Source organism: Schistocerca serialis, chromosome 2 (assembly GCF_023864345.2).
Source record: "Schistocerca serialis cubense isolate TAMUIC-IGC-003099 chromosome 2, iqSchSeri2.2, whole genome shotgun sequence".
Taxonomy (NCBI): domain Eukaryota; kingdom Metazoa; phylum Arthropoda; class Insecta; order Orthoptera; family Acrididae; genus Schistocerca; species Schistocerca serialis.
The window spans coordinates 1071534607-1071560035 of record NC_064639.1 but is presented as its reverse complement, the minus strand read 5'-3'; the positions used below and the strand labels follow the sequence as shown (position 1 = coordinate 1071560035).

The 25429-nt window shown below is 43.3% G+C and overlaps 25 non-coding genes across 25 annotated transcripts; 12 read left to right on the top strand and 13 right to left on the bottom strand.

Moving 5' to 3' along the window:
* Positions 1 to 353: 353 nt before the first annotated feature.
* On the bottom strand, positions 354 to 442 carry Trnay-gua (transfer RNA tyrosine (anticodon GUA)). The gene is given in 2 exon segments: positions 354 to 389; positions 406 to 442. It is a non-coding gene; the product is annotated as a tRNA-Tyr (tRNA).
* A 248-nt stretch (positions 443 to 690) lies between these two features.
* Trnaq-cug (transfer RNA glutamine (anticodon CUG)) lies at positions 691 to 762 on the top strand. Its single transcript has one exon. It is a non-coding gene; the product is annotated as a tRNA-Gln (tRNA).
* Positions 763 to 1120: 358 nt separating this feature from the next.
* On the bottom strand, positions 1121 to 1209 carry Trnay-gua (transfer RNA tyrosine (anticodon GUA)). Its single transcript is given in 2 exon segments — positions 1121 to 1156; positions 1173 to 1209. It is a non-coding gene; the product is annotated as a tRNA-Tyr (tRNA).
* Positions 1210 to 1457: 248 nt separating this feature from the next.
* Trnaq-cug (transfer RNA glutamine (anticodon CUG)) lies at positions 1458 to 1529 on the top strand. Its single transcript has one exon. It is a non-coding gene; the product is annotated as a tRNA-Gln (tRNA).
* A 6103-nt stretch (positions 1530 to 7632) lies between these two features.
* Trnaq-cug (transfer RNA glutamine (anticodon CUG)) lies at positions 7633 to 7704 on the top strand. The gene has a single exon. It is a non-coding gene; the product is annotated as a tRNA-Gln (tRNA).
* Positions 7705 to 8062: 358 nt separating this feature from the next.
* On the bottom strand, positions 8063 to 8151 carry Trnay-gua (transfer RNA tyrosine (anticodon GUA)). The gene is given in 2 exon segments: positions 8063 to 8098; positions 8115 to 8151. It is a non-coding gene; the product is annotated as a tRNA-Tyr (tRNA).
* A 248-nt stretch (positions 8152 to 8399) lies between these two features.
* On the top strand, positions 8400 to 8471 carry Trnaq-cug (transfer RNA glutamine (anticodon CUG)). The gene has a single exon. It is a non-coding gene; the product is annotated as a tRNA-Gln (tRNA).
* A 358-nt stretch (positions 8472 to 8829) lies between these two features.
* Positions 8830 to 8918, bottom strand: Trnay-gua (transfer RNA tyrosine (anticodon GUA)). Its single transcript is given in 2 exon segments — positions 8830 to 8865; positions 8882 to 8918. It is a non-coding gene; the product is annotated as a tRNA-Tyr (tRNA).
* A 248-nt stretch (positions 8919 to 9166) lies between these two features.
* Trnaq-cug (transfer RNA glutamine (anticodon CUG)) lies at positions 9167 to 9238 on the top strand. The gene has a single exon. It is a non-coding gene; the product is annotated as a tRNA-Gln (tRNA).
* A 358-nt stretch (positions 9239 to 9596) lies between these two features.
* Trnay-gua (transfer RNA tyrosine (anticodon GUA)) lies at positions 9597 to 9685 on the bottom strand. The gene is given in 2 exon segments: positions 9597 to 9632; positions 9649 to 9685. It is a non-coding gene; the product is annotated as a tRNA-Tyr (tRNA).
* Positions 9686 to 10362: 677 nt separating this feature from the next.
* Positions 10363 to 10451, bottom strand: Trnay-gua (transfer RNA tyrosine (anticodon GUA)). The gene is given in 2 exon segments: positions 10363 to 10398; positions 10415 to 10451. It is a non-coding gene; the product is annotated as a tRNA-Tyr (tRNA).
* Positions 10452 to 11129: 678 nt separating this feature from the next.
* Trnay-gua (transfer RNA tyrosine (anticodon GUA)) lies at positions 11130 to 11218 on the bottom strand. Its single transcript is given in 2 exon segments — positions 11130 to 11165; positions 11182 to 11218. It is a non-coding gene; the product is annotated as a tRNA-Tyr (tRNA).
* Positions 11219 to 14631: 3413 nt separating this feature from the next.
* Positions 14632 to 14720, bottom strand: Trnay-gua (transfer RNA tyrosine (anticodon GUA)). Its single transcript is given in 2 exon segments — positions 14632 to 14667; positions 14684 to 14720. It is a non-coding gene; the product is annotated as a tRNA-Tyr (tRNA).
* A 248-nt stretch (positions 14721 to 14968) lies between these two features.
* Positions 14969 to 15040, top strand: Trnaq-cug (transfer RNA glutamine (anticodon CUG)). The gene has a single exon. It is a non-coding gene; the product is annotated as a tRNA-Gln (tRNA).
* A 358-nt stretch (positions 15041 to 15398) lies between these two features.
* Trnay-gua (transfer RNA tyrosine (anticodon GUA)) lies at positions 15399 to 15487 on the bottom strand. The gene is given in 2 exon segments: positions 15399 to 15434; positions 15451 to 15487. It is a non-coding gene; the product is annotated as a tRNA-Tyr (tRNA).
* A 248-nt stretch (positions 15488 to 15735) lies between these two features.
* Trnaq-cug (transfer RNA glutamine (anticodon CUG)) lies at positions 15736 to 15807 on the top strand. The gene has a single exon. It is a non-coding gene; the product is annotated as a tRNA-Gln (tRNA).
* Positions 15808 to 16165: 358 nt separating this feature from the next.
* Positions 16166 to 16254, bottom strand: Trnay-gua (transfer RNA tyrosine (anticodon GUA)). Its single transcript is given in 2 exon segments — positions 16166 to 16201; positions 16218 to 16254. It is a non-coding gene; the product is annotated as a tRNA-Tyr (tRNA).
* Positions 16255 to 16502: 248 nt separating this feature from the next.
* On the top strand, positions 16503 to 16574 carry Trnaq-cug (transfer RNA glutamine (anticodon CUG)). Its single transcript has one exon. It is a non-coding gene; the product is annotated as a tRNA-Gln (tRNA).
* A 358-nt stretch (positions 16575 to 16932) lies between these two features.
* On the bottom strand, positions 16933 to 17021 carry Trnay-gua (transfer RNA tyrosine (anticodon GUA)). The gene is given in 2 exon segments: positions 16933 to 16968; positions 16985 to 17021. It is a non-coding gene; the product is annotated as a tRNA-Tyr (tRNA).
* Positions 17022 to 17269: 248 nt separating this feature from the next.
* Trnaq-cug (transfer RNA glutamine (anticodon CUG)) lies at positions 17270 to 17341 on the top strand. The gene has a single exon. It is a non-coding gene; the product is annotated as a tRNA-Gln (tRNA).
* Positions 17342 to 23692: 6351 nt separating this feature from the next.
* On the top strand, positions 23693 to 23764 carry Trnaq-cug (transfer RNA glutamine (anticodon CUG)). Its single transcript has one exon. It is a non-coding gene; the product is annotated as a tRNA-Gln (tRNA).
* A 358-nt stretch (positions 23765 to 24122) lies between these two features.
* Positions 24123 to 24211, bottom strand: Trnay-gua (transfer RNA tyrosine (anticodon GUA)). The gene is given in 2 exon segments: positions 24123 to 24158; positions 24175 to 24211. It is a non-coding gene; the product is annotated as a tRNA-Tyr (tRNA).
* Positions 24212 to 24459: 248 nt separating this feature from the next.
* Positions 24460 to 24531, top strand: Trnaq-cug (transfer RNA glutamine (anticodon CUG)). The gene has a single exon. It is a non-coding gene; the product is annotated as a tRNA-Gln (tRNA).
* Positions 24532 to 24889: 358 nt separating this feature from the next.
* On the bottom strand, positions 24890 to 24978 carry Trnay-gua (transfer RNA tyrosine (anticodon GUA)). The gene is given in 2 exon segments: positions 24890 to 24925; positions 24942 to 24978. It is a non-coding gene; the product is annotated as a tRNA-Tyr (tRNA).
* Positions 24979 to 25226: 248 nt separating this feature from the next.
* Trnaq-cug (transfer RNA glutamine (anticodon CUG)) lies at positions 25227 to 25298 on the top strand. Its single transcript has one exon. It is a non-coding gene; the product is annotated as a tRNA-Gln (tRNA).
* Positions 25299 to 25429: the final 131 nt, after the last annotated feature.

The window sequence follows — 25429 nt, the reverse complement described above, 5'->3', positions numbered from 1 at the left end:
TAGTCTAAATTTTCTGTAATAAGCGTTTCTCGCCGAGGAAGTATCAGCGATAGGCTCAGGGATTTAGTTTCTACGTTTGTGTGAAAAACGAGACGTCTATGAAACGGCTGAATATTGGTGCGACTATGTGACCTATATAGCACATTAAACGAGTAATGCCTGTAAGAGCAAGCAATTTTACGATAATTCGAAGAAATATCATTATCCTACGAAGGCTAAGAATCCCATGATAATCAACTAGCTATTACAAGCTGAGCAAATGAATTTCCTTTAAAATAGGTTTAAAACATAGGGAGGTTCTGACCGAGTGGGCATGCTCTGGAGCCTCTTTGCTCCTGAGATTAGAAAAACAGTCCTCTGGGCCGGATTTGAACCAGCGACCTATGGATAACTGTGAATCCTCCACTACAGTCCACCGCTCTACCAACTGAGCTACCAGAGGCTCTGCATACTTTCTTGTTCGTACTGATTGCTTTACGTCCGTCCCTGTCTTTCGTTTCCACACACTGCTACTCAGCGCGCCCATATAGACGCAGAGGAAATGCAGTCATCGGCTGCAACTGCAAACATTGCCCAGATTAAGTTTTATAATGCTCGATCGTGTCCATTAGGTTAAAAAATGCAAGTAGGAAGTGTCTGAAGTACGTCAGAATACTGCTAAATGTATTTACGCGTCCCTTGCTCGTGTCTGGTTCCATGGTGTAACGGTTAGCACTCTGGACTCTGAATCCAGCGATCCGAGTTCGAATCTCGGTGGAACCTTCGTTTAGTCTAAATTTTCTGTAATAAGCGTTTCTCGCCGAGGAAGTATCAGCGATAGGCTCAGGGATTTAGTTTCTACGTTTGTGTGAAAAACGAGACGTCTATGAAACGGCTGAATATTGGTGCGACTATGTGACCTATATAGCACATTAAACGAGTAATGCCTGTAAGAGCAAGCAATTTTACGATAATTCGAAGAAATATCATTATCCTACGAAGGCTAAGAATCCCATGATAATCAACTAGCTATTACAAGCTGAGCAAATGAATTTCCTTTAAAATAGGTTTAAAACATAGGGAGGTTCTGACCGAGTGGGCATGCTCTGGAGCCTCTTTGCTCCTGAGATTAGAAAAACAGTCCTCTGGGCCGGATTTGAACCAGCGACCTATGGATAACTGTGAATCCTCCACTACAGTCCACCGCTCTACCAACTGAGCTACCAGAGGCTCTGCATACTTTCTTGTTCGTACTGATTGCTTTACGTCCGTCCCTGTCTTTCGTTTCCACACACTGCTACTCAGCGCGCCCATATAGACGCAGAGGAAATGCAGTCATCGGCTGCAACTGCAAACATTGCCCAGATTAAGTTTTATAATGCTCGATCGTGTCCATTAGGTTAAAAAATGCAAGTAGGAAGTGTCTGAAGTACGTCAGAATACTGCTAAATGTATTTACGCGTCCCTTGCTCGTGTCTGGTTCCATGGTGTAACGGTTAGCACTCTGGACTCTGAATCCAGCGATCCGAGTTCGAATCTCGGTGGAACCTTCGTTTAGTCTAAATTTTCTGTAATAAGCGTTTCTCGCCGAGGAAGTATCAGCGATAGGCTCAGGGATTTAGTTTCTACGTTTGTGTGAAAAACGAGACGTCTATGAAACGGCTGAATATTGGTGCGACTATGTGACCTATATAGCACATTAAACGAGTAATGCCTGTAAGAGCAAGCAATTTTACGATAATTCGAAGAAATATCATTATCCTACGAAGGCTAAGAATCCCATGATAATCAACTAGCTATTACAAGCTGAGCAAATGAATTTCCTTTAAAATAGGTTTAAAACATAGGGAGGTTCTGACCGAGTGGGCATGCTCTGGAGCCTCTTTGCTCCTGAGATTAGAAAAACAGTCCTCTGGGCCGGATTTGAACCAGCGACCTATGGATAACTGTGAATCCACCACTACAGTCCACCGCTCTACCAACTTTTTTTTTTTTTTTTTTTTTTTTTATCTTTTTTTTTTTTTGTTTTAGGGCCTCCCTTCTCCCCTTACAGCCCTCCTTGCGCTCTCCATGAATGCCTTCCTTGGCGAGCTTCTTCAGCTATATTCAAATGAAATCAAAGTCTCCAGATTCACTGGCATCGTACAACAGTACTTCCTGATGACAAGGAGCTCATTGCTTCGTCTTCTTTGTAATATAAGTGCAACCAAAAATAGAAATCTTTCTCAAAACCAAGAAGAAAAAAAAAAAAAAAAAGTCTCTTCCCTCAAAAAACAAATAATGAGGAATAAGAAAGAAAAGAAAACTTCAGGTTCTTCAAGCGCCATAGGCGAAATGATAACGAAAATAGTAGTCACTGTTGACTGGTACCTGGGAACTTCACCATGGAAATGGTGACAGGAATCGCGGATATACTTTAGAATCACCCAATTCCCTGTTTCTCAAACAGGATTGTTAACATATTGCCAAAATCCCTCTTAATGTGTGGGAACTGGTTTCTTCGCCAATATGCCGTTGCCATATAAGCAGTAAAGGCAGTAATATTGTCTTCTCCGTGTTGGGTCATGACGTAATTGACAAAATGTCCCAGCATCCACATAACAGTATTGTTTTTCGTTTTGGGGTAAAACCGTGTATCAGGCCACAGGAGGATATCAGTCGTATAAAGACTTTCAGTGCTACGTGTGAGCAGCGCCAGTCGTTTCCGCACCCAATGCCAGTTGAACTGATGCCCGCAGCAAGTAAACCTGTGCCTCAGAGTGTCTACTAATCCACATTTGAGGCAGTTGTCAGTAGCACTTAAGCCAATGCGGTTGAGTTTTTCGTTGGTTGGAATAAGATTGTGGACAACTTTATACCAGGCGGAAAGCACATCGGAAGAATGAATTTTGAGAGTAATATTGGTCCACACTGCCGTCCAGACGATTCTTGGGTAGTGCATTTCAATTGTATTTGGAGCTTCGTACTTCTGCCACTGAGCAATTAAGAACACTGTCGTGAGACAAGGACTTGTGGAAACACTGTCACCTAAGTAACTCATTTCGAGGTAATAAACACCGACATGTTGCAATTGAAAGTTTAGTTTCCCGATGTCAATTGGCGGTTTCATACATTTTGGGCGAACAATGCGAAACAGCTTCGATGTGATAGTATGGGGCATCGTGGTAATTATCTCAGTTGTTCGTTTTATATAGAGTGCCGTCGCCTTTCGACGGATATCATTGAGTTGCAGGCCCCCAGCTTGCACTGACTTAGACAGTGTGGTATAGGTTAACTTAAAAATATGACCGAGCCACACAAACCTGCTGGACAAACGCATGATCTTATGGGCTTGCATTTTGGGAAGAGGGAACACCTGAGCGACATAATAAGCTTTACAGAGTATGTATGTATTCAAAATCCTGATCTTCTGGAGGATATTTGTCGATCGCCAAGTGTTTTCCACTATAGCTCCCTGTATTCGATTTGCAGTAAGTTTCCAGTTTTTAGCTGCCATACGTAAAGGACACCGATCGATGATGATTCCCAGAGCAACATGTTGTTCGACGATCTGTGCCCACGGTATAGCAAGAGATTCGAAGCCCCGTAAGCTTAGAACCTTACATTTACCCTCACTGAGTTTCGCCCCAGAAGCAGTGCTGTAATTATCAATCTCAGCCCGCAATTGGGCCACTTCAGACTCATGACGTAGGATAACAGCAACATCATCGGCGTAAGCCCTCACAGTAAGATTGCTCCCTAAGACAGAAAGGCCAGTTAATGTGATACACAATCTCTTCAGAAATGGCTCGAGCGACAAAACAAAGAGCGACATCGACAAAGGACTGCCTTGCGGTACACCTCTTCGTATACCAACAGCTTGTGTCAGCTGACCGTTAACGGTGATCCTAGCAGTAATGCCTGTTATCATATGCCGAATGACTGCCACAGCTCGTTCTTCGAGTCCAATTCGTTGCAGGATGCGTTCTAAATAGTGATGACTAACGCGGTCAAAAGCTTTGCAAAAGTCAAGAAAAAGGAAAGCACATTTGATGTTGGTTACGGCCGCTACTGAAATAACGTCTCTGTACTCCGCAATCGGAGTCATAATGGATCTCCCTGGAAGGCAAGACTGATGTGAATGAATAACTTTCCCAAGGATGGGGGTCATTCTGCTATTAATCGCTCGGGCAATCGTTTTATAATCAAAGTTCAATAATGTGATTGGACGGAGATTATCAACTCGCTTGTGACCAGTTCTCTTCGGGACTAAAACAATTCTACCCACCTTGAACTCGGCAGGAAGAGGACCACCACTCATGACTTCATTAACAATTTCAGTAAAAGTACCACCAAGGACATTCCAGAATTTGATATAAAATTCCTTGGGCAAACCATCAGGACCAGGCGATTTAAAGGAAGACGACTTGGAGATCAAGGCTAAAACTTCCTCGGGAGTGAAATCCGATAAAAAGTCGACATTGTCAGCAGGAGTAATCGCCCTATCAAAAACATTGACCACTGCACTGACAGCAGGTTCATTGACAATTTCACTGGAATACAGTCGTTGGAAATGTTGGTGAATTTCACTAATAATGGCCGCTTGAGTAGAGAGTATTTCCCCATTATCCCTTTCCAAAACATCAATGAAAGCCCTGCGGCGGCGCGAGAAATGCTTAAATAAATGGTACATAGATGTCATTTCGTCGGCTAAAACAGATTTAGGTTTGGATTGAACTTTCAGACCTTCCAATTGTTGACGCTTCAAGCTGACAAGTTTAGCCTTGACACGTTGAATTGATGGAAAGTTAGTGTTGGTCGCAGTGGATGAATCATACAGTTGTCGCAGCACAGTGTAGTAAAACTCAAAGGTCCTCTTGAAGGCGCGTGCTTTCTGAGCACTATAATAAATGAGACTTTTTCGAAGCTTTGGTTTCGCAACAGTGGTCCACCACATCGCTTTAGTCGGATAAAAAGTGATGGAACGCAAACAAGTTTCCCACACATGCCTGATAACGTCAAATAACTCAGCGTCCGCCAGATGCGATATGTTTAACATCCACGGGGAACGAAATAATTTGGTAGGCTGTCGATTTAAGTGAACCGTTGCCGTAAAAGCGCAATGGTCGGTAAAACTAGCCGGGATTACGTCAACCGCTAGGAGTCTGTCACTGATACAGTCCGATAGATAAATTCTATCCAGACGGCTGCATGAAGTAACGGTGAAAAAAGTGAATTTAACTAAAGTAGGATACTTCAGTTCCCAAGCATCTTTCAGCTTAATATTCTTAACGAGCTCGTGCAGTTCTTGACAGTAGTTAAAATTAGGGGACTGATCGTTTTTACGTAGAACACAGTTGAAGTCACCTCCTATTATCAGGTTTTGAGGACTGCTCCTCAACAGATACGTAACATCCTCCTTATAAAAACGTGACCGTTCGAATTTGTTGCTGTTGCCTGATGGGGCATATAAATTAACAAGGGTTACATCAAAAATTTTACAGCTCACTCCTCGACCGGAATCTAAAAACTCGATCTCCCCAACTGGAATGCCTTCCCGTAATAAAAGTGCGGTACCTGTACTTTCCTCAGGAGCAACGTTTGATATGGTTTTAAAACCAGAGATGAAGAGATTTAAAACAGTAACTTCCTGCAACAACACAATATCAGCGTCAGATTCGTATAGAAACTGCTGTAGGGCCGCAATTTTGAGATCAGATCGAATCTTATTTATGTTCAGGGAGACGAATTTGTACGCTTGTGCCATTATTACAGTGAGGTACGTAAAGGGTCACTAAACAAACACTGGTCGCATTACAAGGGCATAGAGACTTCGGAATGGTCTGCATTGTCGGGAGGATCACGAACAGTCACTTGTGTGTCGTTGGGTTTGTTTTTCTTCCGTACTGCGTTGACGTTCGGTTGAACTTTGGTCCTACTACGTGCTCTGCTAGGGAACACATCGGCAGACGGAGGTGTGGGAGGATCCTGAGTGACTTCGCAAACCATAACGTGCTGTGACGCCTCAACCATCGGATCTGCGGAAAGAACTGACTCAGAAGGTGGACAAGTTTGTTTGTTGTCACTAGCACGAACTTCGTGTTTGTGTGTAGACGGACTTTGACTTCCGTCAGTTTGTACACAAGTACTGCCTGCCTCGTTATGCTTATCGGAAGCACGCGCTTGTTGTGATTGGGCCCGTGGTGACGTCGCGACTTCAGGCGGCGGGCTCGGCTGTTGTGGTGCCAAAGCTGCCGGTACGTCACTCGGAATGACGTCAATAGCCGCAGCGTCGACAGCTGCGTGCGACGGTTCAGAAAAACTTGAGTCAGTAACCGTAACCGGCATCTCTTTTGGGACGTCGAGTTCTAATTCCTGGAGAGCCTCGTCCGGACTATCATCATCACACGTTCTTCGCCGTTTGTGGCTCAGCAGCTGCACGTCAGATTTGGAGGCAGGCGTATCTGTAACCGGGTTTGAAGGAAAGGGTGGAAAGTCGGCAACAGGCAAACCAGGCTCCGGGGGCAAAATTTCACTATCACGAGGGCGGTCGATGTCCGTGATTGGTGCCTCCCTAACAAGATCAGCCAATGTCAACTTTTTACGCTGTTCCAAAGTACTTTTGAGAACAAATACACGTTTAGGGCAGTTCGTACGCAAGTGACCAGTTTCATTACAAATAAAGCATGTGCCTGGTTGCCCACTGTACGTGACATGAACTTTATACCCACAAACAATAAGATGGGAGGGGATATCTTGCTTGACGTGCATTTCGACTGACCGGACGCCACTAAAACACTGTAACCGATGTTGACTAGACCAACGTTCGTTACGGATTTGCTTGACCTCCCCATATTTCGTCAAAATCTCACGTAAATAACAGTTTTCAACTTCCGGCGGCAGGTTGTACACACGGACATTTTTGTATTCTACATCAGCATTGGATATGAGAACAGTACTCACCGAGGCGTCACGATGACGGAACTCAGCTCTGCTACCATGTTTTAACAGAATCCTCTCCAGTAACACAGGGTTTAACAACTTGACGAAGAAACAGTAGAGATCTGTGTCGTAATAGGCAGTATGAACCTGGTCAGACGTAATACCAATGACATCCACTATGAAATCGTGAACGTCCATGGAACTCGGTTGAACATGACGTGTAGACTTGTCAAATTCGAAACACAGAGTACATTTCCTGGGGAACAACCTGGACGACATATCCACTTATTAAACGGTCGAGACCGCTAACACAAAACGTCACAAAACACTAAAAGTGAACTGACGGAATCACAATACAGCAAATCTAGCAAACAACGTAAACAAAGAAAGTAGTCACGGCTTGCACACGCTATTGCGGAGCGAAGGCACAACACGTGCGACCTGCACGGCGTCGCAAGCGGAACTGTCCAACTGAGCTACCAGAGGCTCTGCATACTTTCTTGTTCGTACTGATTGCTTTACGTCCGTCCCTGTCTTTCGTTTCCACACTGCTACTCAGCGCGCCCATATAGACGCAGAGGAAATGCAGTCATCGGCTGCAACTGCAAACATTGCCCAGATTAAGTTTTATAATGCTCGATCGTGTCCATTAGGTTAAAAAATGCAAGTAGGAAGTGTCTGAAGTACGTCAGAATACTGCTAAATGTATTTACGCGTCCCTTGCTCGTGTCTGGTTCCATGGTGTAACGGTTAGCACTCTGGACTCTGAATCCAGCGATCCGAGTTCGAATCTCGGTGGAACCTTCGTTTAGTCTAAATTTTCTGTAATAAGCGTTTCTCGCCGAGGAAGTATCAGCGATAGGCTCAGGGATTTAGTTTCTACGTTTGTGTGAAAAACGAGACGTCTATGAAACGGCTGAATATTGGTGCGACTATGTGACCTATATAGCACATTAAACGAGTAATGCCTGTAAGAGCAAGCAATTTTACGATAATTCGAAGAAATATCATTATCCTACGAAGGCTAAGAATCCCATGATAATCAACTAGCTATTACAAGCTGAGCAAATGAATTTCCTTTAAAATAGGTTTAAAGCATAGGGAGGTTCTGACCGAGTGGGCATGCTCTGGAGCCTCTTTGCTCCTGAGATTAGAAAAACAGTCCTCTGGGCCGGATTTGAACCAGCGACCTATGGATAACTGTGAATCCTCCACTACAGTCCACCGCTCTACCAACTGAGCTACCAGAGGCTCTGCATACTTTCTTGTTCGTACTGATTGCTTTACGTCCGTCCCTGTCTTTCGTTTCCACACACTGCTACTCAGCGCGCCCATATAGACGCAGAGGAAATGCAGTCATCGGCTGCAACTGCAAACATTGCCCAGATTAAGTTTTATAATGCTCGATCGTGTCCATTAGGTTAAAAAATGCAAGTAGGAAGTGTCTGAAGTACGTCAGAATACTGCTAAATGTATTTACGCGTCCCTTGCTCGTGTCTGGTTCCATGGTGTAACGGTTAGCACTCTGGACTCTGAATCCAGCGATCCGAGTTCGAATCTCGGTGGAACCTTCGTTTAGTCTAAATTTTCTGTAATAAGCGTTTCTCGCCGAGGAAGTATCAGCGATAGGCTCAGGGATTTAGTTTCTACGTTTGTGTGAAAAACGAGACGTCTATGAAACGGCTGAATATTGGTGCGACTATGTGACCTATATAGCACATTAAACGAGTAATGCCTGTAAGAGCAAGCAATTTTACGATAATTCGAAGAAATATCATTATCCTACGAAGGCTAAGAATCCCATGATAATCAACTAGCTATTACAAGCTGAGCAAGTGAATTTCCTTTAAAATAGGTTTAAAACATAGGGAGGTTCTGACCGAGTGGGCATGCTCTGGAGCCTCTTTGCTCCTGAGATTAGAAAAACAGTCCTCTGGGCCGGATTTGAACCAGCGACCTATGGATAACTGTGAATCCTCCACTACAGTCCACCGCTCTACCAACTGAGCTACCAGAGGCTCTGCATACTTTCTTGTTCGTACTGATTGCTTTACGTCCGTCCCTGTCTTTCGTTTCCACACACTGCTACTCAGCGCGCCCATATAGACGCAGAGGAAATGCAGTCATCGGCTGCAACTGCAAACATTGCCCAGATTAAGTTTTATAATGCTCGATCGTGTCCATTAGGTTAAAAAATGCAAGTAGGAAGTGTCTGAAGTACGTCAGAATACTGCTAAATGTATTTACGCGTCCCTTGCTCGTGTCTGGTTCCATGGTGTAACGGTTAGCACTCTGGACTCTGAATCCAGCGATCCGAGTTCGAATCTCGGTGGAACCTTCGTTTAGTCTAAATTTTCTGTAATAAGCGTTTCTCGCCGAGGAAGTATCAGCGATAGGCTCAGGGATTTAGTTTCTACGTTTGTGTGAAAAACGAGACGTCTATGAAACGGCTGAATATTGGTGCGACTATGTGACCTATATAGCACATTAAACGAGTAATGCCTGTAAGAGCAAGCAATTTTACGATAATTCGAAGAAATATCATTATCCTACGAAGGCTAAGAATCCCATGATAATCAACTAGCTATTACAAGCTGAGCAAGTGAATTTCCTTTAAAATAGGTTTAAAACATAGGGAGGTTCTGACCGAGTGGGCATGCTCTGGAGCCTCTTTGCTCCTGAGATTAGAAAAACGGTCCTCTGGGCCGGATTTGAACCAGCGACCTATGGATAACTGTGAATCCTCCACTACAGTCCACCGCTCTACCAACTGAGCTACCAGAGGCTCTGCATACTTTCTTGTTCGTACTGATTGCTTTACGTCCGTCCCTGTCTTTCGTTTCCACACACTGCTACTCAGCGCGCCCATATAGACGCAGAGGAAATGCAGTCATCGGCTGCAACTGCAAACATTGCCCAGATTAAGTTTTATAATGCTCGATCGTGTCCATTAGGTTAAAAAATGCAAGTAGGAAGTGTCTGAAGTACGTCAGAATACTGCTAAATGTATTTACGCGTCCCTTGCTCGTGTCTGGTTCCATGGTGTAACGATTAGCACTCTGGACTCTGAATCCAGCGATCCGAGTTCGAATTTCGGTGGAACCTTCGTTAGTCTAAATTTTCTGTAATAAGCGTTTCTCGCCGAGGAAGTATCAGCGATAGGCTCAGGGATTTAGTTTCTACGTTTGTGTGAAAAACGAGACGTCTATGAAACGGCTGAATATTGGTGCGACTATGTGACCTATATAGCACATTAAACGAGTAATGCCTGTAAGAGCAAGCAATTTTACGATAATTCGAAGAAATATCATTATCCTACGAAGGCTAAGAATCCCATGATAATCAACTAGCTATTACAAGCTGAGCAAATGAATTTCCTTTAAAATAGGTTTAAAACATAGGGAGGTTCTGACCGAGTGGGCATGCTCTGGAGCCTCTTTGCTCCTGAGATTAGAAAAACAGTCCTCTGGGCCGGATTTGAACCAGCGACCTATGGATAACTGTGAATCCTCCACTACAGTCCACCGCTCTACAAACTGAGCTACCAGAGGCTCTGCATACTTTCTTGTTCGTACTGATTGCTTTACGTCCGTCCCTGTCTTTCGTTTCCACACACTGCTACTCAGCGCGCCCATATAGACGCAGAGGAAATGCAGTCATCGGCTGCAACTGCAAACATTGCCCAGATTAAGTTTTATAATGCTCGATCGTGTCCATTAGGTTAAAAAATGCAAGTAGGAAGTGTCTGAAGTACGTCAGAATACTGCTAAATGTATTTACGCGTCCCTTGCTCGTGTCTGGTTCCGTGGTGTAACGGTTAGAACTCTGGACTCTGAATGTAGCGATCCCAGTTCGAATCTCGGTGGAACCTTCGTTTAGTCTAAATTTTCTGTAATAAGCGTTTCTCGCCGAGGAAGTATCAGCGATAGGCTCAGGGATTTAGTTTCTACGTTTGTGTGAAAAACGAGACGTCTATGAAACGGCTGAATATTGGTGCGACTATGTGAACTATATAGCACATTAAACGAGTAATGCCTGTAAGAGTAAGCAATTTTACGATAATTCGAAGAAATATCATTATCCTACGAAGGCTAAGAATCCCATGATAATCAACTAGCTATTACAAGCTGAGCAAATGAATTTCCTTTAAAATAGGTTTAAAACATAGGGAGGTTCTGACCGAGTGGGCATGCTCTGGAGCCTCTTTGCTCCTGAGATTAGAAAAACAGTCCTCTGGGCCGGATTTGAACCAGCGACCTATGGATAACTGTGAATCCTCCACTACAGTCCACCGCTCTACCAACTTAGCTACCAGAGGCTCTGCATACTTTCTTGTTCGTACTGATTGCTTTACGTCTGTCCCTGTCTTTCGTTTCCACACACTGCTACTCAGCGCGCCCATATAGACGCAGAGGAAATGCAGTCATCGGCTGCAACTGCAAACATTGCCCAGATTAAGTTTTATAATGCTCGATCGTGTCCATTAGGTTAAAAAATGCAAGTAGGAAGTGTCTGAAGTACGTCAGAATACTGCTAAATGTATTTACGCGTCCCTTGCTCGTGTCTGGTTCCATGGTGTACTGCGGCGAAAGGAAAAGCTGCAGGCTTAGACGGTTTGCCGATTGAATTTTATCTTCGGTACTGGGATGTTTTCGGCGACGAACTGACTATCATGTATAATGAATTGTTAATGAATACTGCTCTTCCATCGCAGTTTACTGAGGGCATGATAGTCTTAGTCTCCACACCGTCACCGGGGACTTCACTCAATAACTTACGACCAATCACCCTACTCAACGCAGATTTCAAAATCTTTACTCGGATTATCAATGCCAGACTCAAGCCAGTCCTTCGTAATGTTCTTGGTTCATATCACATGAACGTGGTTACTGGCCGATCAATGATAGACGCCCTGTGCGAATACCGAGATATTGCATATTTGACTTGGATTTGCAAGACCACGTTGGCAATAGTCTTTTTTGACTTCGATAAGGCATTTGATAGGACTAACCACGGATTTCTGTTCAGAACGCTGGAAAAACTGGGTTTCAACCAGTATTTCGTACAGATAATCAGGAACTGTATCAGCAATACGTCTTCCCGCGTGAAATTCAACGGCCAGTTAACAGCCCCTGTGCCCATTCAACAAGGTTTGCGACAAGGGTGCCCGCTTTCTACGACTCTTTTCGCCATTGCTATAGAGCCACTACTGAAGACGTTTTGCGTCACCTTACCGGGTCTTCAAACGCTGAATACAAAGACCGTCTGTCATGCCTATGCGGACGATATTAGCGTCCTTATCAACAACGACGAAGAGTTCGATACCGTGCGACGGCTTGTACACCGGTATGCCAGCGCCTGCGGTGCACGCCTTAACGAACGGAAATCCAAAGTCTTGCATTTAGGTCCGCAGGCTCGCTTTGCGAACACCGTTTGGTTAGAGGCAACCAACCAACTCAAGCACCTTGGCTTGATTCTCACTTCGAATCCACGGGAAATGGTGAGAGTGAATTGGGAACAGAAGCTCAACGTCCTTCGAGCTTTGATTCGAGAGCACAATATGCGGTCTTTAGACAGGATTCAGAGAGCACATTTCGTCAATTATTATGTTCTCAGCAAGATTTACCATGTTGCCGCTGTTCTCCCTATTCCTACCGATATTGCAAACAGAATTTTAGCTCTTGCAGGCTGGTACGTTTGGCGAGGTAATATTTTTAAAGTCGCTTTCAAGGCTACCGCTTTACCTCACTATAAAGGTGGTCTAGCCCTTAAAGATGTTGAATCACAGTGCTTAGCGATTTTTCTAGCTAGAACATCAAGGATCTTCCGATGTAGTCAGACAGGTCTTACGGCACGTCTATTCCAGCAGTTACGACCACCGGATATGACGCCACCGATAAATGTTGGACCTATCCATCCCGAGCTCGTTCATATTCGCCGATATTACGTGGAGTCCAGCTATGTGCATCAGCACCTGCAAGCATTCACTGCTGCGGCTGTTTACAGTGTATTTACGAATCGGCAACAGAATAACTCTATTGAAATGAAGTATCCTGGCAAGAACTGGCGACAAATTTGGATGAATATCAGCACTCCTCTTCTTCGTTCCCGAGTACGTTCCTTGTGGTATGATGTTGTGAACGAGGTGATGCCCACGGGAGAGAAATTGTGTAAGATCCAATTACGGCCTACACCGACTTGCGACGCATGTGGACATGTGGAAACGTTGCAACACATATTATACTGCAGAGATCAAACGCAAATCTGGAACTGGACGAGAATGAAACTGGCTCTTATTAATAGAACGTCGCCATCCGCAATACAACTGCAGGATATACTCCACCCGGACTGGCAATTATTTCCGAAATCTAAAAATAATAGCTATACCTGGTTAATTGGACAGTACCTCTATTATATGCTGACGACTAAAACGCCTACACTTTCTGATTTTCTCATGTATCTTATTGCCGAATATTACGCGATCAAACGATTACGAAAATATAAAGAAAAATTTCAGAAATTTCTCACCGTTGCTTTGAATGATGGAAAACTTTAAGTGTGCGAACTATTGAGTACGATTATTGCTTTTTATTTATTTCTTCTATTATCAGGGTATCTCTTTGTCAGTTCTCAGGACTTTTATTGTTTCATGGTTGGTGCAATGTGTGCACCTAAGGCCCAAGAGAAGCAGCATGCAACAGGATGCTAAACTTGTGGAGCCAATATTTATTTCTGTTTCTTTACGTTCCCCAGAAGACACGTATAGTTTAATTTGATGAAGTTTAACTCAGACGAGGCAGTATTTCTTTCTAGATACCCGTTTTTCCTCAACACGGACCTTTATTTCTCCTTATTATCTATGATGCTGAAAGAGAAACATATGCTCTTGTTGATTTTGTCTCCACCAACTCAAGGAACACACCAGTTACTTTAGTGAATAACTGCAAGAAAACAGCACGGCGGCCATCTCGGCGAACATACTCTCAACGCTAAGAGACGACGCCATTGAATCAAGCCTTCAAGCAACTCAAACATCGATGAATGCAGAACGACACGGAAACATTCATGCCATTACTAAGTGAAGACGAGCTTGAGAGGTAGTGATCCTGAGATATACCACCGCAAAATATATATATATATATATATATATATATATAAAAACAAAAACAAAATCTCCAAAAAAAGCGCAGAAGCTAGCCGAAGAAGGCACAAAAAGGTGAGCGTATATGGGCTGTGTGGGGAGAAGGGAGGCCCAAAAAAAAAAACAAAGAAGAAAAAAAAATAAAAAAAAAAAAAAAAAAAAAAAAATGGTGTAACGGTTAGCACTCTGGACTCTGAATCCAGCGATCCGAGTTCGAATCTCGGTGGAACCGTCGTTTAGTCTAAATTTTCTGTAATAAGCGTTTCTCGCCGAGGAAGTATCAGCGATAGGCTCAGGGATTTAGTTTCTACGTTTGTGTGAAAAACGAGACGTCTATGAAACGGCTGAATATTGGTGCGACTATGTGACCTATATAGCACATTAAACGAGTAATGCCTGTAAGAGCAAGCAATTTTACGATAATTCGAAGAAATATCATTATCCTACGAAGGCTAGGAATCCCATGATAATCAACTAGCTATTACAAGCTGAGCAAATGAATTTCCTTTAAAATAGGTTTAAAACATAGGGAGGTTCTGACCGAGTGGGCATGCTCTGGAGCCTCTTTGCTCCTGAGATTAGAAAAACAGTCCTCTGGGCCGGATTTGAACCAGCGACCTATGGATAACTGTGAATCCTCCACTACAGTCCACCGCTCTACCAACTGAGCTACCAGAGGCTCTGCATACTTTCTTGTTCGTACTGATTGCTTTACGTCCGTCCCTGTCTTTCGTTTCCACACACTGCTACTCAGCGCGCCCATATAGACGCAGAGGAAATGCAGTCATCGGCTGCAACTGCAAACATTGCCCAGATTAAGTTTTATAATGCTCGATCGTGTCCATTAGGTTAAAAAATGCAAGTAGGAAGTGTCTGAAGTACGTCAGAATACTGCTAAATGTATTTACGCGTCCCTTGCTCGTGTCTGGTTCCATGGTGTAACGGTTAGCACTCTGGACTCTGAATCCAGCGATCCGAGTTCGAATCTCGGTGGAACCTTCGTTTAGTCTAAATTTTCTGTAATAAGCGTTTCTCGCCGAGGAAGTATCAGCGATAGGCTCAGGGATTTAGTTTCTACGTTTGTGTGAAAAACGAGACGTCTATGAAACGGCTGAATATTGGTGCGACTATGTGACCTATATAGCACATTAAACGAGTAATGCCTGTAAGAGCAAGCAATTTTACGATAATTCGAAGAAATATCATTATCCTACGAAGGCTAAGAATCCCATGATAATCAACTAGCTATTACAAGCTGAGCAAATGAATTTCCTTTAAAATAGGTTTAAAACATAGGGAGGTTCTGACCGAGTGGGCATGCTCTGGAGCCTCTTTGCTCCTGAGATTAGAAAAACAGTCCTCTGGGCCGGATTTGAACCAGCGACCTATGGATAACTGTGAATCCTCCACTACAGTCCACCGCTCTACCAACTGAGCTACCAGAGGCTCTGCATACTTTCTTGTTCGTACTGATTGCTTTACGTCCGTCCCTGTCTTTCGTTTCCACACACTGCTACTCAGCGCGCCCATATAGACGCAGAGGAAATGCAGTCATCGGCTGCAACTGCAAACATTGCCCAGATTAAGTTTTATAATGCTCGATCGTGTGCATTAGGTTAAAAAATGCAAGTAGGAAGTGTCTGAAGTACGTCAGAATACTGCTAAATGTATTTACGCGTCCCTTGCTCGTGTCTGGTTCCATGGTGTAACGGTTAGCACTCTGGACTCTGAATCCAGCGATCCGAGTTCGAATCTCGGTGGAACCTTCGTTTAGTCTAAATTTTCTGTAATAAGCGTTTCTCGCCGAGGAAGTATCAGCGATAGGCTCAGGGATTTAGTTTCTACGTTTGTGTGAAAAACGAGACGTCTATGAAACGGCTGAATATTGGTGCGACTATGTGACCTATATAGCACATTAAACGAGTAATGCCTGTAAGAGCAAGCAATTTTACGATAATTCGAAGAAATATCATTATCCTACGAAGGCTAAGAATCCCATGATAATCAACTAGCTATTACAAGCTGAGCAAATGAATTTCCTTTAAAATAGGTTTAAAACATAGGGAGGTTCTGACCGAGTGGGCATGCTCTGGAGCCTCTTTGCTCCTGAGATTAGAAAAACAGTCCTCTGGGCCGGATTTGAACCAGCGACCTATGGATAACTGTGAATCCTCCACTACAGTCCACCGCTCTACCAACTGAGCTACCAGAGGCTCTGCATACTTTCTTGTTCGTACTGATTGCTTTACGTCCGTCCCTGTCTTTCGTTTCCACACACTGCTACTCAGCGCGCCCATATAGACGCAGAGGAAATGCAGTCATCGGCTGCAACTGCAAACATTGCCCAGATTAAGTTTTATAATGCTCGATCGTGTCCATTAGGTTAAAAAATGCAAGTAGGAAGTGTCTGAAGTACGTCAGAATACTGCTAAATGTATTTACGCGTCCCTTGCTCGTGTTTGGTTCCATGGTGTAACGGTTAGCACTCTGGACTCTGAATCCAGCGATCCGAGTTCGAATCTCGGTGGAACCTTCGTTTAGTCTAAATTTTCTGTAATAAGCGTTTCTCGCCGACGAAGTATCAGCGATAGGCTCAGGGATTTAGTTTCTACGTTTGTGTGAAAAACGAGACGTCTATGAAACGGCTGAATATTGGTGCGACTATGTGACCTATATAGCACATTAAACGAGTAATGCCTGTAAGAGCAAGCAATTTTACGATAATTCGAAGAAATATCATTATCCTACGAAGGCTAAGAATCCCATGATAATCAACTAGCTATTACAAGCTGAGCAAATGAATTTCCTTTAAAATAGGTTTAAAACATAGGGAGGTTCTGACCGAGTGGGCATGCTCTGGAGCCTCTTTGCTCCTGAGATTAGAAAAACAGTCCTCTGGGCCGGATTTGAACCAGCGACCTATGGATAACTGTGAATCCTCCACTACAGTCCACCGCTCTACCAACTGAGCTACCAGAGGCTCTGCATACTTTCTTGTTCGTACTGATTGCTTTACGTCCGTCCCTGTCTTTCGTTTCCACACACTGCTACTCAGCGCGCCCATATAGACGCAGAGGAAATGCAGTCATCGGCTGCAACTGCAAACATTGCCCAGATTAAGTTTTATAATGCTCGATCGTGTCCATTAGGTTAAAAAATGCAAGTAGGAAGTGTCTGAAGTACGTCAGAATACTGCTAAATGTATTTACGCGTCCCTTGCTCGTGTCTGGTTCCATGGTGTAACGGTTAGCACTCTGGACTCTGAATCCAGCGATCCGAGTTCGAATCTCGGTGGAACCTTCGTTTAGTCTAAATTTTCTGTAATAAGCGTTTCTCGCCGAGGAAGTATCAGCGATAGGCTCAGGGATTTAGTTTCTACGTTTGTGTGAAAAACGAGACGTCTATGAAACGGCTGAATATTGGTGCGACTATGTGACCTATATAGCACATTAAACGAGTAATGCCTGTAAGAGCAAGCAATTTTACGATAATTCGAAGAAATATCATTATCCTACGAAGGCTAAGAATCCCATGATAATCAACTAGCTATTACAAGCTGAGCAAATGAATTTCCTTTAAAATAGGTTTAAAACATAGGGAGGTTCTGACCGAGTGGGCATGCTCTGGAGCCTCTTTGCTCCTGAGATTAGAAAAACAGTCCTCTGGGCCGGATTTGAACCAGCGACCTATGGATAACTGTGAATCCTCCACTACAGTCCACCGCTCTACCAACTTTTTTTTTTTTTTTTTTCTTTTTTTTCTTTTTTTTTTTTTTTTGATTATGAGTCCATCCTTCTACCAACTTTTTTTTTACTTTTTTTTATTGTATGTACTTTTTTATGTTTCTGATGCCAAGTCCTCATTTTTCTTACTTTTTGCGAGTGCTCGGCCACTTTTTCTTGTTTTGTATTTTTTTTGTTTTATTTTATTTTTTATTTTATTTTATTTTTTTTTATTTTTTTATTTTTTTTTTAATTTCGGCTTCTTAATTTTTTTTTCTGTAAGCTGGATGTCTAAATTACCTTAGCTAACAGAAATGAGAAATAACTGTTTTTTTCTTAATATTAATTAAAGGTAATGAATCTTCCTCTTGCTAATGGAAAGATAAGTATATTAAAATAAACTGATACGTGAAGTCTCTCATCTTCATAAGGAAAACATAAAATCTTGCAACCCCTTGAAGAACGTTATTTTAGAACTTAAAACTTATCCGTGTATGGCATAAGATAATTAAAAAAAAAAAAAAAAAAAAAAAAAAAAAAAAACATTTGATGTCTAATTTCTTCATGAGGATATAGTCCTGTGCGTCTTGCCACGGACTTGATTTCTTTTCTGCTGTGTCTCGTGAAAGGATCGAAGACATTCCGGTTCCAGGTATCTGTAATCGTGCAAGGCTGACATCTCTGAATTCCGTACCAATCTTAATTTGTCTATTGTTCTATGTTTAATTTTATTCCATGATTCTATTTAGGAAGCATGCGTAATTTTTTTTGTAGTCTTTTGTCCGCATGAGATGATGGTGCTGAGTCGTTAGATACACCCAGTAATCTTCTTTGCTTTTATTTTCTGCCTTCAAGAAATAGTGCACAGTGTGCCCTTTTAGCCAGTTAACAGCATTTCTTTTCGTATCAGGGTATGGCACTGCGTCTGGAGTCAGAAAATCTGCGGCGGTGAAAACGGTTGGAGATGTTCTGTTAACGGTCGCTAATTTCTGCTTAACTATATGCCATATGTCTCTTACTCTTTCACACACGAATCGGTGTTCTTCAGTGTCAAGAAGGTTACATGACGCGCACAAGGGCGAATTTGTGAGATGTATAGCGTGCAATTTGGAATTAGTTGAAATTTTCCTGTTGAGTGCATTATACCAAGTTGCTTTCACCTTAGAGGGTAAGTTCCGATCGTCGATATTTTTCCAAATTGCAGACCAGTCGTTGTTGGGGTATTTTATTTCAATAATATTTCCGTCCTTAGCTTCCATCAAATATGTATAGATGTCCTTTACTCTCTTCAACTGCTGTTCTGAGAGCCTCGAGGAGATATAACTGTACTCAACGAGAAAAGTTTTCAGGTGACAAAGACCAGCTGGTATATGCTTCACATCTATAGGCGGCTGCATGCTTGTTGGAGCAATTTCATTCAGCAAGTGGGCCGTTAAGCTGTCGGGCATCTGTTTCCATTGCTTGCACATTCGACACACATATAACGCTCGTGACCTGTAACTGACATCAACAAGGTTTAAACCTCCTTTCCTTGTTGGGAGTGTTAGTGTATTGAACTTCACTTTGAAAATGTTGCCTTGGCATACAAAGCTTCCTATCGCGGATAAAATTCTTCTGGCTGTTTCTAATGGCATCGGAAAAGCTTGGACAACATAGTTAAGTTTGGATGTTATATACACATTTACTAGTTTGATTTTCTGTATCTCGTCCAGTTGCCTCATACTGTTTCCTTGTACAGATGCTCGTATGCTTGCAAGTAGTTTTTTATAATTGACGGCAATAGTGTGTTGGATGTTGCTCCTAAATTCAATACCCAAACATTTCAATGTGGATACTTCCGTCAATTGTCCCCGATTTTGCATGGATATTCCTCTGCCTAGGTTCATGATGCCTGACTTCCTTTTATTTAGTTTGGCGCCAGAAGCAAGTTCATATGTGTGTACAATCTGAAGAGCTTTCGCCACTTCATCTTCATTTATAACCAGGACGCCCACATCACCTGCGTAGGCGTTGCACACTATTTTCTTGCCGTGTATATGGAGTCCTTGCAGGTGATGCGTGAGTGTCGCGAGGAGAGGTTCTATTGCTATTGCGAAAAGCGCCATTGACATTGGGCAACCTTGACGTACGGATCCAGTCAATTCCATCTCTCTACTTAGTTGTCCGTTTATCATTATTCGTGCTACACTGTTTTTCAGAATTTGTTGAATAATCCTCACGAATCGTGGTGGGAATCCCATTACTTCCATGATACCAAGAAGATACTTATGATCGACCCTATCAAACGCCTTCTCGAAGTCTAATGACACTAAAGCACATTTTATTCGGCATACATTTGCGGTTGATATTATATCCCTATATTCGCATATATTCTGATAAATGTTTCTGTCTTTGCCTACACATGTTTGGTACGTGCCAGTTACAGAGTTAATAACCATTTTTATTCTTCTTGCTAATACGCGGGCCATAATTTTGTAATCACTGTTGAGTAATGTTACTGGGCGAAGGTTTTCAATCGCTTTGCTAAGTGAGTTTTTAGGAATTAGAACTATGATCCCTTCAGGAAATTCTTTGGGAGCGGCAACAGTGCCACTCATGATTTCGTTGTACATACATAGCAACTTGCTTTTCATTTGTGGCCAGAACACTTGGTAGAATTCCACGGGGATACCGTCAGGTCCTGGAGACTTATTTTTAGGACTCTGTGCTATTGCGTCTTTCAATTCGTCCTCTTCTATTTCGGCCATAAGATTTTCTACTTGCTCTGTACTAATTCGTCCTGATACGTTTCTAACAAGATCACGCCGCGCCTCGTCGACGGTAGGTTTGGTGGACATCATATCTGAGATATATTTATGAACAGCGTTTTGAATTTCATGCTGTTTTGTGTGCCTGGTCCCATCAGGTAACTTAACTTCTGTCAGTATTTTTCTGTTTCCTCTCTTATTCTCACGCATTACATGGTACATAGCCGTTTCTTCCCCTTCTACAATGTTGTGTAGTCTCGCTCTGACTTTAAAACCTTCTGACTGTCGCCGCTTCAGCGCCAAAAGTTTTGCTTTGACTTTCTGAATCCGGCTAAAGTTCTCCATTAATCGTGTGTCCAAGGTGTACAGGTCTCTAAGGCAGCTAAAATAAAATTCAGTCGTCTTTTTAATCCAGAAACTTTTCTGTCGCGAGTAATCCATCAGCATTCTTCTTATTTTAGGCTTCGCACATTGTAACCACCAAGCTATGGCAGAACTGTATCGCGGGAATCGTTTCTCGCATTCTTGCCACACATTAGTAAATGCTACGCGACATTCCTCATCTTGGAGATGTGTAATGTTGAGTTTCCATATGCCCCTCGCTCGGTAAGTCTCTTGTTTTTCCAAATTTACTGTGGTGATGTACGCGGCATGGTCAGAAAACATAGTGGGCCAGACCTCAGACTGGAGTACATGGTTCTTAAGGTTGGACGACACGTAAATTCTGTCTAGCCTGCTTGCTGAGTGACTGTTAAAATATGTGAAACCGGCCTGTGCGCCATGGGTATGTTCCCAGGTATCGATTAACTGCATTTGGTGGACTATTCTTTCCAGTTCTACGGACTTGTTGAAATTCGGTGTCTGGTCTTTCGGGCTAAGTACAGAATTAAAATCGCCGGCTAGGATTATATAATCTTGACGTGTACCGAAGAGATGAACGATTTCCCTTCTAAAAAAATCCGCTCTAGCACGCCTGTTATTGTTGCCTGACGGTGCATAAACGTTGATGATGCGGGCATTGTTAACAGTCACTGCAACCCCTCTGCTGTTTTCAAGTTTTGCTATTTGTGTGACACGGATGCCTTCTTTCGTGAGAATTGCGGTTCCCAGCTCTGCACCGTAACCGGGGTTTAGTGTGGCGTTGTATCCACGTATCTTCTCTAATTTAATATCTGTTACTTCCTGTAACAGTAGTATATCAACGTCAGCAGCGTATAGAAAGTCTTGCAGATGTTGTAAATGCAGGGAGGAGCGTATCTTATTAATGTTCAACGTAGCGATTTTGTAGGCTTGCGCTGCGTTCATATTGTCCTATTCATTACTGAAGTCAGTATTCGTCATACGAAGTGCTGTCGGAGGAAAATCCTTTTTCACATGTATGTTCCGGCAATGATGTATTCATCGCCTTCAGTTGATCTCTTGGGGCAGAAGTCTGTTCCGTTCCTCCAGTTTCGTTCAATTCTTCATCTTGATGCATTTCATCCGATTCATCAGCCCAGGTTTTGTGTTGATTAGTTTTCGATGTCTCTTTTTCTGCATTTCTAGTATCAGGGAAAACCTTGTCTGCATCGAAATTTACTATCAGCTTCAACCTCTCGTTTGACGACTGCTCCGTTGACATGGGGCATGGTGTATTCGATTTGGCTTGCAAGGGGTCAGGTGCCTGCATACTCAGAACCGGATTACGATGTTGTTCTTCATGCAGTTTGTTGCTAATCTGCTTTGCTTTTTCTCGCAAAGGGGGTGCCAGTTGTTCAGCTCCCTTATGAAATAGTCTCCTCTTTTTATGTTTCCTTGGAGGACTGACTCTTGGGGAGGTTTCATCGTTTTCCATTACATCTTGGGTTTCTTGCGCTCGGTCTTGTTCTCTGGCAAGTGGTGGGTTGATTTCCTTGTGGTTTTCTGGAGACTGCTCAATCTGAAGGACTATAACCGGTTCAGGAGTTTGTTCTATTTGAACAGAGATATTTTGTTCTTTTTCTTGACTCTTTGGCTGTGTTGTCCCCGTCGAGTCGCTAACTTCCATTATCACTTCATTGTCGCGAGCTGCATCATCCTGGGTAGCGTCCCGAGTAGCGTCAGGAGCGTCACGCGTATGGAGTTGTCCAGCGGCTGCCGCTGCGTAAGTTAAAGGCAACGTTGACATGGCCGGGGGTCTCACTGCTTCGCCCGCAGGTAGCTGGGCCACTCGGTTTTGTATACACTGCGAGCGGACATGGCCTGTGCCGCCGCAAGACGCGCAGGTTCTTGGCTGCCCATCATATATTACTATAGCTCGATAACCACAAACATTTATATACGAGGGTATGTGCTTGTGTAAATCCACTCGCAGTTGCCTGATACCATTCAAGACGGGGAACTTGTGAGCAGCAGACCACTTTTCTGCAAAATTGCTAATTATTCTCCCATAAGGAGCTATCACGTAATTGATCTGCTCAGCGGTGATTTCAAATGGTAGCTCAAAGATACGGAGAGTTCTTAATCCAAAGCCAGCATGCGTAACACGAACTTCACTAACATTGCCATCGTGATGTTTGAACTTAAATGTTCCGCCACTAGATTCAACAATTTTGTCACACAATTCCGTGTTTTTAAGCTTGACATACACAATACTACTCACAATTGAAAGGTGAATACCTATAATATCCTCAAACGAAATTTTCACAACTTCTTCTAGCCACGTCTCAATTTCGAACGAATTCGGTCTCTGCCCTTTCTGGTCAAAAACAAATTTCAATGTGTCTCTCCTATTAGGCTGATCCATCTCTCCTTCTAATATGAATCCATCAAGAGTCTCAAATAACGCAGTAACTACTGCAACAGGCGCTTGACTTACCGAGCGGAGCGCAGCAGACCGCAGCGCACAGCACACGCCGGAGGTCCGCACACCACGGCCGCCAAAAGCCGACTGCGCCCCAACTGAGCTACCAGAGGCTCTGCATACTTTCTTGTTCGTACTGATTGCTTTACGTCCGTCCCTGTCTTTCGTTTCCACACACTGCTACTCAGCGCGCCCATATAGACGCAGAGGAAATGCAGTCATCGGCTGCAACTGCAAACATTGCCCAGATTAAGTTTTATAATGCTCGATCGTGTCCATTAGGTTAAAAAATGCAAGTAGGAAGTGTCTGAAGTACGTCAGAATACTGCTAAATGTTTTTACGCGTCCCTTGCTCGTGTCTGGTTCCATGGTGTAACGGTTAGCACTCTGGACTCTGAATCCAGCGATCCGAGTTCGAATCTCGGTGGAACCTTCGTTTAGTCTAAATTTTCTGTAATAAGCGTTTCTCGCCGAGGAAGTATCAGCGATAGGCTCAGGGATTTAGTTTCTACGTTTGTGTGAAAAACGAGACGTCTATGAAACGGCTGAATATTGGTGCGACTATGTGACCTATATAGCACATTAAACGAGTAATGCCTGTAAGAGCAAGCAATTTTACGATAATTCGAAGAAATATCATTATCCTACGAAGGCTAAGAATCCCATGATAATCAACTAGCTATTACAAGCTGAGCAAATGAATTTCCTTTAAAATAGGTTTAAAACATAGGGAGGTTCTGACCGAGTGGGCATGCTCTGGAGCCTCTTTGCTCCTGAGATTAGAAAAACAGTCCTCTGGGCCGGATTTGAACCAGCGACCTATGGATAACTGTGAATCCTCCACTACAGTCCACCGCTCTACCAACTGAGCTACCAGAGGCTCTGCATACTTTCTTGTTCGTACTGATTGCTTTACGTCCGTCCCTGTCTTTCGTTTCCACACACTGCTACTCAGCGCGCCCATATAGACGCAGAGGAAATGCAGTCATCGGCTGCAACTGCAAACATTGCCCAGATTAAGTTTTATAATGCTCGATCGTGTCCATTAGGTTAAAAAATGCAAGTAGGAAGTGTCTGAAGTACGTCAGAATACTGCTAAATGTATTTACGCGTCCCTTGCTCGTGTCTGGTTCCATGGTGTAACGGTTAGCACTCTGGACTCTGAATCCAGCGATCCGAGTTCGAATCTCGGTGGAACCTTCGTTTAGTCTAAATTTTCTGTAATAAGCGTTTCTCGCCGAGGAAGTATCAGCGATAGGCTCAGGGATTTAGTTTCTACGTTTGTGTGAAAAACGAGACGTCTATGAAACGGCTGAATATTGGTGCGACTATGTGACCTATATAGCACATTAAACGAGTAATGCCTGTAAGAGCAAGCAATTTTACGATAATTCGAAGAAATATCATTATCCTACGAAGGCTAAGAATCCCATGATAATCAACTAGCTATTACAAGCTGAGCAAATGAATTTCCTTTAAAATACGTTTAAAACATAGGGAGGTTCTGACCGAGTGGGCATGCTCTGGAGCCTCTTTGCTCCTGAGATTAGAAAAACAGTCCTCTGGGCCGGATTTGAACCAGCGACCTATGGATAACTGTGAATCCTCCACTACAGTCCACCGCTCTACCAACTGAGCTACCAGAGGCTCTGCATACTTTCTTGTTCGTACTGATTGCTTTACGTCCGTCCCTGTCTTTCGTTTCCACACACTGCTACTCAGCGCGCCCATATAGACGCAGAGGAAATGCAGTCATCGGCTGCAACTGCAAACATTGCCCAGATTAAGTTTTATAATGCTCGATCGTGTCCATTAGGTTAAAAAATGCAAGTAGGAAGTGTCTGAAGTACGTCAGAATACTGCTAAATGTATTTACGCGTCCCTTGCTCGTGTCTGGTTCCATGGTGTAACGGTTAGCACTCTGGACTCTGAATCCAGCGATCCGAGTTCGAATCTCGGTGGAACCTTCGTTTAGTCTAAATTTTCTGTAATAAGCGTTTCTCGCCGAGGAAGTATCAGCGATAGGCTCAGGGATTTAGTTTCTACGTTTGTGTGAAAAACGAGACGTCTATGAAACGGCTGAATATTGGTGCGACTA